Source organism: Cervus canadensis, chromosome 2, assembly GCF_019320065.1.
Source record: "Cervus canadensis isolate Bull #8, Minnesota chromosome 2, ASM1932006v1, whole genome shotgun sequence".
In the NCBI taxonomy this organism is placed as follows: domain Eukaryota; kingdom Metazoa; phylum Chordata; class Mammalia; order Artiodactyla; family Cervidae; genus Cervus; species Cervus canadensis.
The window spans coordinates 27,486,695-27,495,976 of NC_057387.1; positions in this window are offsets into that span (position 1 = coordinate 27,486,695).

The window sequence follows — 9,282 nt, forward strand, 5'->3', positions numbered from 1 at the left end:
CCCATTTTTTGATTGGGTCATTTATTTTTCTGGAATTGAACTGCAGGAGTTGCTTGTATATTTTGAGATTAATCCTTTGTCTGTTTCTTCATTTGCTATTATTTTCTCCCAATCTGAGGGCTGTCTTTTCACCTCGCTTATAGTTTCCTTTGTTTTGCAAAAGCTTTTAAGTTTAATTAGGCCCCATTTGTTTATTTTTGCTTTTATTTCCAATATTCTGGGAGGTGGGTCATAGAGGACCTTGCTGTGATTTATGTCAGAGAGTGTTTTGCCTATGTTCTCCTCTAGGAGTTTTATAGTTTCTGGTCTTACATTTAGATCTTTAATCCATTTTGAGTTTATTTTTGTGTATGGTGTTAGTGGTCTAGCTTCATTCTTTTACAAGTGGTTGACCAGTTTTCCCAGCACCACTTGTTAAAGAGGTTGTCTTTTTTCCATTGTATATCCTTGCCTCCTTTGTCAAAGATAAGGTGTCCATAGGTTCGTGGATTTATCTCTGGGCTTTCTATTCTGTTCCATTGATCTATATTTCTGTCTTTGTGCCAGAACCATACTGTCTTGATGACTGTGACTTTGTAGTAGAGTCTGAAGTCAGGCAGGTTGATTCCTCCAGTTCCATTCTTCTTTCTCAAGATTGCTTTGGCTATTCGAGGTTTTTTGTATTTCCATACAAATTGTGAAATTGTTTGTTCTAGTTCTGTGAAAAATACCGTTGGTAACTTGATAGGGATTGCATTGAATCTATAGATTACTTTGGGTAGTATAGCCATTTTGACAATATTGATTCTTCCAATCCATGAACACAGTATTTTTCTCCATCTATTTGTGTCCTCTTTGATTTCTTTCATCGGTGTTTTATAGTTTTCTATGTATAGAAAACTATACATAGTTTGTTTCTTTAGGTAGATATACTCCTAAGTATTTTATTCTTTTTGTTGCAATGGTGAATGGTATTGTTTCCTTCATTTCTCTTTCTGTTTTCTCACTGTTAGTGTATAGGAATGCAAGGGATTTCTGTGTGTTAATTTTATATCCTGCAAATTTGCTATATTCATTGATTAGCTCTAGTAATTTTCTGGTAGAGTCTTTAGGGTTTTCTATGTAGAGGATAATGTATGTCATCTGCAAACAGTGAGAGTTTTACTTCTTTTTTTCCTATCTGGATTCCTTTTATTTCTTTTTCTGCTCTGATTGCTGTGGCCAAAACTATGTTGAATAGTAGTGGTGAGAGTGAGCACCCTTGTCTTATTCCTGATTTTAGGGGAAATGCTTTCAATTTTTCACCATTGAGGATGTTTCCTGTGGGTTTGTCATATATAGCTTTTATAATCATATATATCTTACAAGCAGAGACCATGCTTATTTTTATTTCCCTGGTGCTTAATACAGTCACTTGCACATTAGACATAATCAATAAATACCTGTTGAACCCAAAGTTGATACTTTTCTAAAATATTTTCCTTTTCATTTTTATTTTGTTTCTAGTATATTAATGTATCAATAGTACAGCCCTTTCAGAATACAGAAATTGTAGATAATAGCAGGGACATTTCCATGTATTTATAACTTATACTTAATACATTAAAAAAATCTTATTGATTAGCACTGGTTTATGAAGAAACAGCTCCAAAAATGTATGGCTTATAATTAACACTAAATAATATTTCATGATATTTCTTCACTCAGCTTTTGCAGAATATTATACATTTTTAAAGATCTTATTAATAAAATAATCAATGAAAAATTAATTATTGTAACAATCTCAATTTCAAAGGTGGGAAATTTTTCCTATCTAGAGAATTTTTAAAATAATACTGCCCAGTATTTTCTCATAATACTAGTGAAAATCTTCAGAGAAAAAAGTATTATTTTTCCTCCAAAGTGGCAATGGTATAGGGCAACTTGTTAAGCGTTCTCATTTTGAGGGGGAAAAAAAATCACCTGGTTAAATCTCCTTTGTGTGAATTAAAGAGCTGGATTATATCAGAGAAAATTTGAAAGTCACTGTTTATAATACTCACAGTCTTTAACTGGAAATTTCACCTTTGGTTTTAGACTGTCAGATATTTTGTATAAATGCACTTTAAAATATAGAATTAAGTCTTATAAGACTTCTTTTCATTATACTTTCCCTTTTACTTAAACAATATCCTATTTGGCATAATGTTATAGAAATGCACATGGTTTATGCAGACCATTTAGTTTTGTTTTAGCTTTATCACCCTATTTTATTTAATGGGGTATTAATAGATCAGCTCAGGCTCTAATTGTAAGGATAAAATATTATTCACATTTTTAATGTAGTGTTTATAAAATTTTATGTAATGCTTATAAATTTTTGTGTAGTGCTTACAAATACTTGGCATTTCCTTTTTTATTAGTACCAGAGTTAGAATGGGTATATTGAAAATTATCTATGAAGGAGGATAGTTGTTCTTTCTTGTTTTTTAACTAAATCAAGTAATTCTTTGTTAGCAGCTCTTCTGAGTCCTGCCAGAATGGATTTTTATTATTTTGAAAAAATGCAGAAGTGGCACTAATAGTTATTAAAAAGCATCAAAACATTAACCTTTAGCAACCTCATTTCTCACTTGGTACCTTCGTTTAAATATTTTATCAAACTGAAGTTAAACACTAAAAATTAAAGTGGACAACTAATCTATTCTCTTCAGCCTAAAAAGAATAAATGTGACAGAAAGTAAAAGCATTAGAAGGAAGAAACAGTATAAACTGTTGTTTCAGTGTTAACTAATATAGTTCTAATTTTTTATGACTAGTGAAACTAAAGTGTCAGAGAGGGAATTGTTCAAGAAACACTTTATCATTTAATCTTCAGAATTTCAAGATTATAGATTTGATAGTATCAGGAATTGGTTTATTAAACATTTCATGAGCACTCTAGATTAAAGGATTTTCAGGGAATTCCTTGGTTGTCCAGTCATTAGGAGTCCTTGTTCTCACTGTCAAGGACGTGAGTTCATTCCCCAATCAGGGAACTAAGATCCTGCAAGCCATGAGGCCAAAATAACAATAACAAAATAAATTTCAGATCAGAATATTTTAGCCCTCTAATCACAAATTTAATTGAGTTCAATTACAGTACACTTGAATAGGGAGCTCTTAACAAATATTAACAACTGCCCTAAATTTGTTGCCACTTGACTATAAACTAAGCACTTCTCTGACTACTAAAACAGAGGATAAATAAAATATAAATCATTTCAAGGTAGGCAGTAGGACATGTATGTAGGTAACTACTATACAGGGTAGAACATAGTAAATGCTAAGCAGACCAAGAATTATGAGGACACAGCAGAGGAAGAAATAAATAACTAACATAGCCCACAATAAGCATTTCCATGGACTATACAGTCCATGGAATTCTCCAGATCAGAATGCTGGAGTGGGTAGCCTTTCCTTTCACCAGTGAATCTTCCCAACCCAGGGATTGAACCAGTCTCCCGCGTTGCAGGCAAATCCTTTACCAGCTGAGCCACAAGGGAAGCCCAAACATTTGTAGATGACATTTATCATTCTTTCTAGTCACCTGGTACCTGAAACTTTTCACCATGTTTGGAAAAGTTCCTCTCCTTCTGATTCTTCATAGGGTGGAGCCCAGATTTCACTATGTAAACTAAAAATATGGCCTTCCTTGCAGCTAGAACATGGGCCCATGACTTAGTCCCAACTGACCAGATATTTTCCCCACTGTCACTCTTCCCAATAGCAAAGATTGCACAGAACTCTCCTTGGTAGTGGCTGAAACTGCAAATAATGTTACAGGAGCAACTACAGTAGACATATTTAAAAACTCTCTGCAGAACAAACTGAAGCACCTAGTAATAAAGATGGTGGTTGTAATATTCTCACTAGACAAGTCCTGCAACATGATTTGGAGCATTGTTTCTGGTTGCACAACTATGAAGTTAATTTTCCAGTCTTCCTAGTGGATCTTTCAGCAAACCAGTATCCTTAAAACAAATGATTCTCCGTTCAAATCAACAAGAATTTTATTCTTTAGCTAGCATCTAAGAGGGCTTCCCTGTTGGCTCAGCTGGTTAAGGACCGGCCTGTGAATGCAGGAGATGCAAGAGACACTGGTTCAATCCCTAGGTCAGGAAGATCCCCTGGAGAAGGAAATGGCAACCAGAGGAGCTTGGCAGGCTACAATCCATGGGGTCGCAAAAAGTCAGACATGACCGAGTGTGTGCACACACCCACTCAACATCTAAGAATGTTGGTGGACACAGCACTTGATAAATGGTAGCATGCTTTTCTTGTGTCATATTTTCATCTGCTACCCCAGGATGTTAAAGAGGACTTTCTAGTGTATGTAATGCAATGGTCCCCCAGTTCAGCTAACCATCAGAATCAAACTGAGGAGCTTTTAAATTCAAGCTAATGGAATTTGATCAAGAGGGCCTGATGGCATCAGTCATTCATTCCACAATGTTTATTGAACACTTACTATTTTTCAGCCACTCTGAAGGTGCCAGGAATCAATGACAGCAAAAATAAACACTATCTCAGATCTAGTGGAGATTACTGTCTTATGGGGAAACAAAGTAATCTCATAATCATATTGATGAAACATCACTATAAATAAAATAAATGTGTGAAAAAGCATAGTATACCACATGTAATAAAAGAAACTAACCAAAACTGAGAGATTTAAGAAAACTTCCCAGATGAAAGATTGAGTTGAGATCTGAAGAAGTAAAGGCATTTGATTTAGGCCTTAAAGGATCTCAGGAAAATATGCAAGAGTGAAAGTGTCAGAACAGTGATCAGATCAGATAACATGTTTCATGAAACTACGAGAGAGCTAGAGACCAAGAGAGAGCAGCCACCTCTTTATTTTTTTTAATGATTCTTTTTCGTTGTTATTATTGAGATATATTGACATAAAACACTTTCAGTTTTAGGTGTACAACATAACAATTTGATACATATATGTATTTTGAAGTGATCATCAAACTAAGTCCAGTCAACACCTATTACCACACATAATTACATTTTCCCCTTGTGATAAGACCCCTCAAGAGCTACGCTCCTAGAAACCTTCAAATATACAATATAGTCCTATTAACTACAGTTACCAGACTGCAAGACTTATTTATTTTATAACTGGAAGTTTGTAATCTTTTTCCACACTTACCAATTTCATTCATATGCCATGCCCACCTCTAACAGCCACAAATCTGTTCTCTGTATCTGTGAATTTGGGGATTTTGTTTGCCCACTTGTTTGTTTGTTCATTTTTAGGTTCCACACATAAATGAGATCTTTTTTCTGCTTGACATTTCATTTGGCATAAGGCCTCAAGATCCATTCATGTTGTTGCTAAAAGCAAAATTTTACTGTTTTTATGACAAAATAATATTCATTCCATTGTATACATATACCACATTTTTTTTATCCATTCATCTGACTATGAAGATTAACACAAAGAGGAACACACCAAGACACATTGTAATCAAAGTGACAAAAATTAAAGATAGGGACTTCCCTGGTGGTCCAGTGGTTAAGAATCCACCTTGCAATGTAGGAGATATGGGTTCAATTCCTGGTCAGGGAGCTAAGATTCTGCAGGTCATGGAGCAACTAAAACCTAATGTAGCCAACTACATAAATATTTTTTAAAAATTAAAGGTAGGGAATACTAAAAGCATCAAAGGAAAAGCAATGAATCATATACAAGGGAACTCTCATAAGATTATCAGCTAATTTTTTCAGCAGAAACTCTATAGGACAAAAGGGAGTGGCACAACATATTTAAAGAGATGAAAGGGGAAAACCTACGACCAAAAATACCCAGCAAGGTTCTCATTCAGACTGGATGAAGAAATCATCTGCCAGTGAACTAAAGTCAATTCCATATCTTGGCTACTGTATGTATTGTAAATATTACAGTGAACATGGGGGTGCAGATAGTGTTTTTATTTTCTTCACATAACTACCCAGAAGTGGAATTGGTGGATCATATTATAATTCTATTTTTAATTTTTTGAGGAACCTCCATACTATTTTTCATAATTACTGTGAGTCACCTCTTAAGAGGGTTCAAGAGATTAATATTATCAAGGAAAAGTCAAACTTCTGAAAAGGAAAGGAGGTAGGAAATATGTTTGAAGAATTCAGGCAACTGAAAACTTTATTCACAAAAGAAAGGATGTTTCTGAGGATACATCATTAAATCATCAGTCTCTAAACCAGGATACTGGTACCCCTGGAAATGCATAAAACATCTTTGTATCACTGAAGGATGTTTTTGAGAAGTCAATTTCAAGAACGTCAAGAAGTCTCTTTTACAATTGATCTGTGTGAGAATGAGCCTATGTTCATAATAATAATTATCCTAGTTTTAAAAAAGGAGTATATAGTCCTCCTCCAATCCAAATGTTACCATGATACTTTCCCCTGGGTCATATTTCCAAAGCATCAAACAAAAGCATAAATGAAAATACCAGTTTGGGAGAAATATCTTTTAATAATAAAACAAAGCACACTAACCCATCAGACTGCCTATCTTTCTTAATAAGACTTAGCATTAGATATTGGATATTTTGGCCCACATAGGGATAATCTGAATTCATAATGATGAATAAGTATAAATTACTGAGAATTTTTCTTTTAAATATAAATGTAGTACTTATTTATATACATTATATATTTATGTATAATATACAGAGCTGACTGTGGCTCAAATCATGAACTCCTTATTACCAAATTCAGACTTGAATTGAAGAAACTAGGGGAAACCACTAGGCCATTCAGGTATGACCTAAATCAAATCCTTTATGATTATACAGTGGACGTGACAAATAGATTCAAAGGATTAGATTTGATAGACAGAGTGCCTGAAAAACTATGGACGGAGGTTCCTAACATTGTACAAGAGGCTGTGATCAAAACCATGCCCAAGAAAAAGAAATGCAAAAAGGCAAATGGTTTTCTGAGGAGGCTTTACAAATAGCTGAAGAAAGAAGAGAAGCTAAAGGCAAAGGAGAAAAGGAGAGATATACCCATCTGAATGCAGAGTTCCACAGAATAGCAAGGAGAGAAAAGAAAGCTTTCCTCAGTGATCAATGCAAAGAAATAGAGGAAAACAATAGAATGGTAAAGACTAGAGATTTCTTCAAGAAAATTAGATATACCAAGGGAACATTTCACACAAAGATGGGCACAATTAAGGACAAAAATGATATGGACATAACAGAAACAGAAGGTATTAAGAAGAGGTGGCAAGAATACACAGAAGAACTATACCAAAAAGATCTTCATGACCCAGATAATCACAATGATATGATCACTCACCTAGAGCCAGACATCCTGGAATGCAAAGTAAGTGGGCCGTACGAAGCATCACTACAATAAAGCTAGTGGAGGTGATAGAATTCCAGTTGAGCTATTTCATATCCTAAAAGATGATGCTGTGAAAGTGCTGCACTCAATATGCCAGTAAATTTGGAAAACTCAGCAGTGGCCACAGGACTGGAAAAAGTCAGTTTTCATTCCAATTCCAAAGAAAGTTAATGCCAAAGAATGTTCAAACTACCGCACAATTGCACTCATCTCACACGTTAGCAAAGTAATGCTCAAAATTCTCCAAGCTAGGCTTCAACAGTACGTGAACCGTGAACTTCCAGATGTTCAAGCTGGATTTAGATAAGGCAGAGGAACCAGAGATGAAATTGCCAACATCTGTTGGATCATTGAAAAAGCAAGAGAGTTCCAGAAAAACATCTGCTTCATTGACTATACCAAAGCTTTTGACTGTGTGGATCACAACAAACTGTGGAAAATTCTTCAAAAGATGGAAATACCAGACCACCTTACCTGCCTCCTGAGAAATCTGTATGCAGGTCAAGAAGCAACAGTTAGAACTGGACATAGAACAACAGACTGGTTCCAAATAGGGAAAGGAGTACATCAAGGCTGTACATTGTCACCCTGCTAATTTAACTTCTATGCAGAGTACATCATGCAAAATGCCAGGCTGGATGAAGCACAAGCTGGAATCAAGATTGCTGGGAGAAAAATTAATAACCTCACATACACAAATGACACCACCGTTATGGCAGAAAGTGAAGAAGAACTAAAGAGCCTCCTGATGAACGTGAAAGAGGAGAGTGAAAAAGTTGGCTTAAAACTCAACATTCAGAAAACTAAGATCATGGCATCTGGTCCCATCACTTCATGGCAAATAGATGGGGAAACAATGGAAACAGTGGCTGACTTTATTTTCTGGGGCTCCAAAATCACTGCAGACAGTGACTGCTGCCATGAGATTAAAAGATGCTTGAGCCTTGGAAGAAAAACTATAACAAAACTAGACAGCAATATTAAAAAGCAGAGACATTACTTTGCCAACAAAGGTCCATCTAGTCAAAGCTATGGTTTTTCCAGTAGTCATGTATGGATGTGAGAGTTGGACTATAAAGAAAGCTGAGGCCAAAGAACTGATGCTTTTGAACTGTGGTGTTAGAAAAGACTCTTGAGAGTCCCTTGGGCTGCAAGGAGATCAAACCAGTCCATCCTAAAGGAAATTAGTCCTGAATATTCATTGGAAGGACTGATGTTGAAGCTGATTCCAATACTTTGGCCACCTGATGCGAAGAACTGACTCATTGGAAAAGACCCTGATGCTGGGAAAGATTGAAGGCAGGAAAAGAGGACAACAGAGGATGAGATGGTTGGACGGCATCACTGACTCGATGGCCATAAGTTTGAGTAAGTTCCGGGAGTTGGTGATGGATAGGGAAACCTGGCGTGCTACAGTCCATGGTGCCGCAGAGTCAGACACTATTGAGCGACTGAACTGAACTGAACTGATAATATATATAAATAGAATATTTGGGAGACTCCCAAATATTTTGAAATACATTGACGAAAATCCACAGGTAAATGATGTGCTTTATTCAATTAATTATTCAAACAAAATATATCAAATCATATAATTAAATATTCCATTTAGCTAATTATCATCTTATAAATATTTACTATTTTTTATCAAATTTTATTTTAAAAATGTATTCGGATATAAAGAACAAACTAGTGGTTACCAGTAGGGGAGGTGCAAAGTAGGTAGGGGCAAGGAAATGGGTATCAGATATGCTACAAGGATGTATTGTCCCACACAGGGAAAATTGCCAATAGTTTGTAATAACTGAAAATGGAGTATAACTTTTATAAATTTTATGAAAAATTAAAAATTTTAAAAGTCACAAGAAAGTATATTTATATTTACGATGAGAAATCACAGATAACTTAAAAATAAGA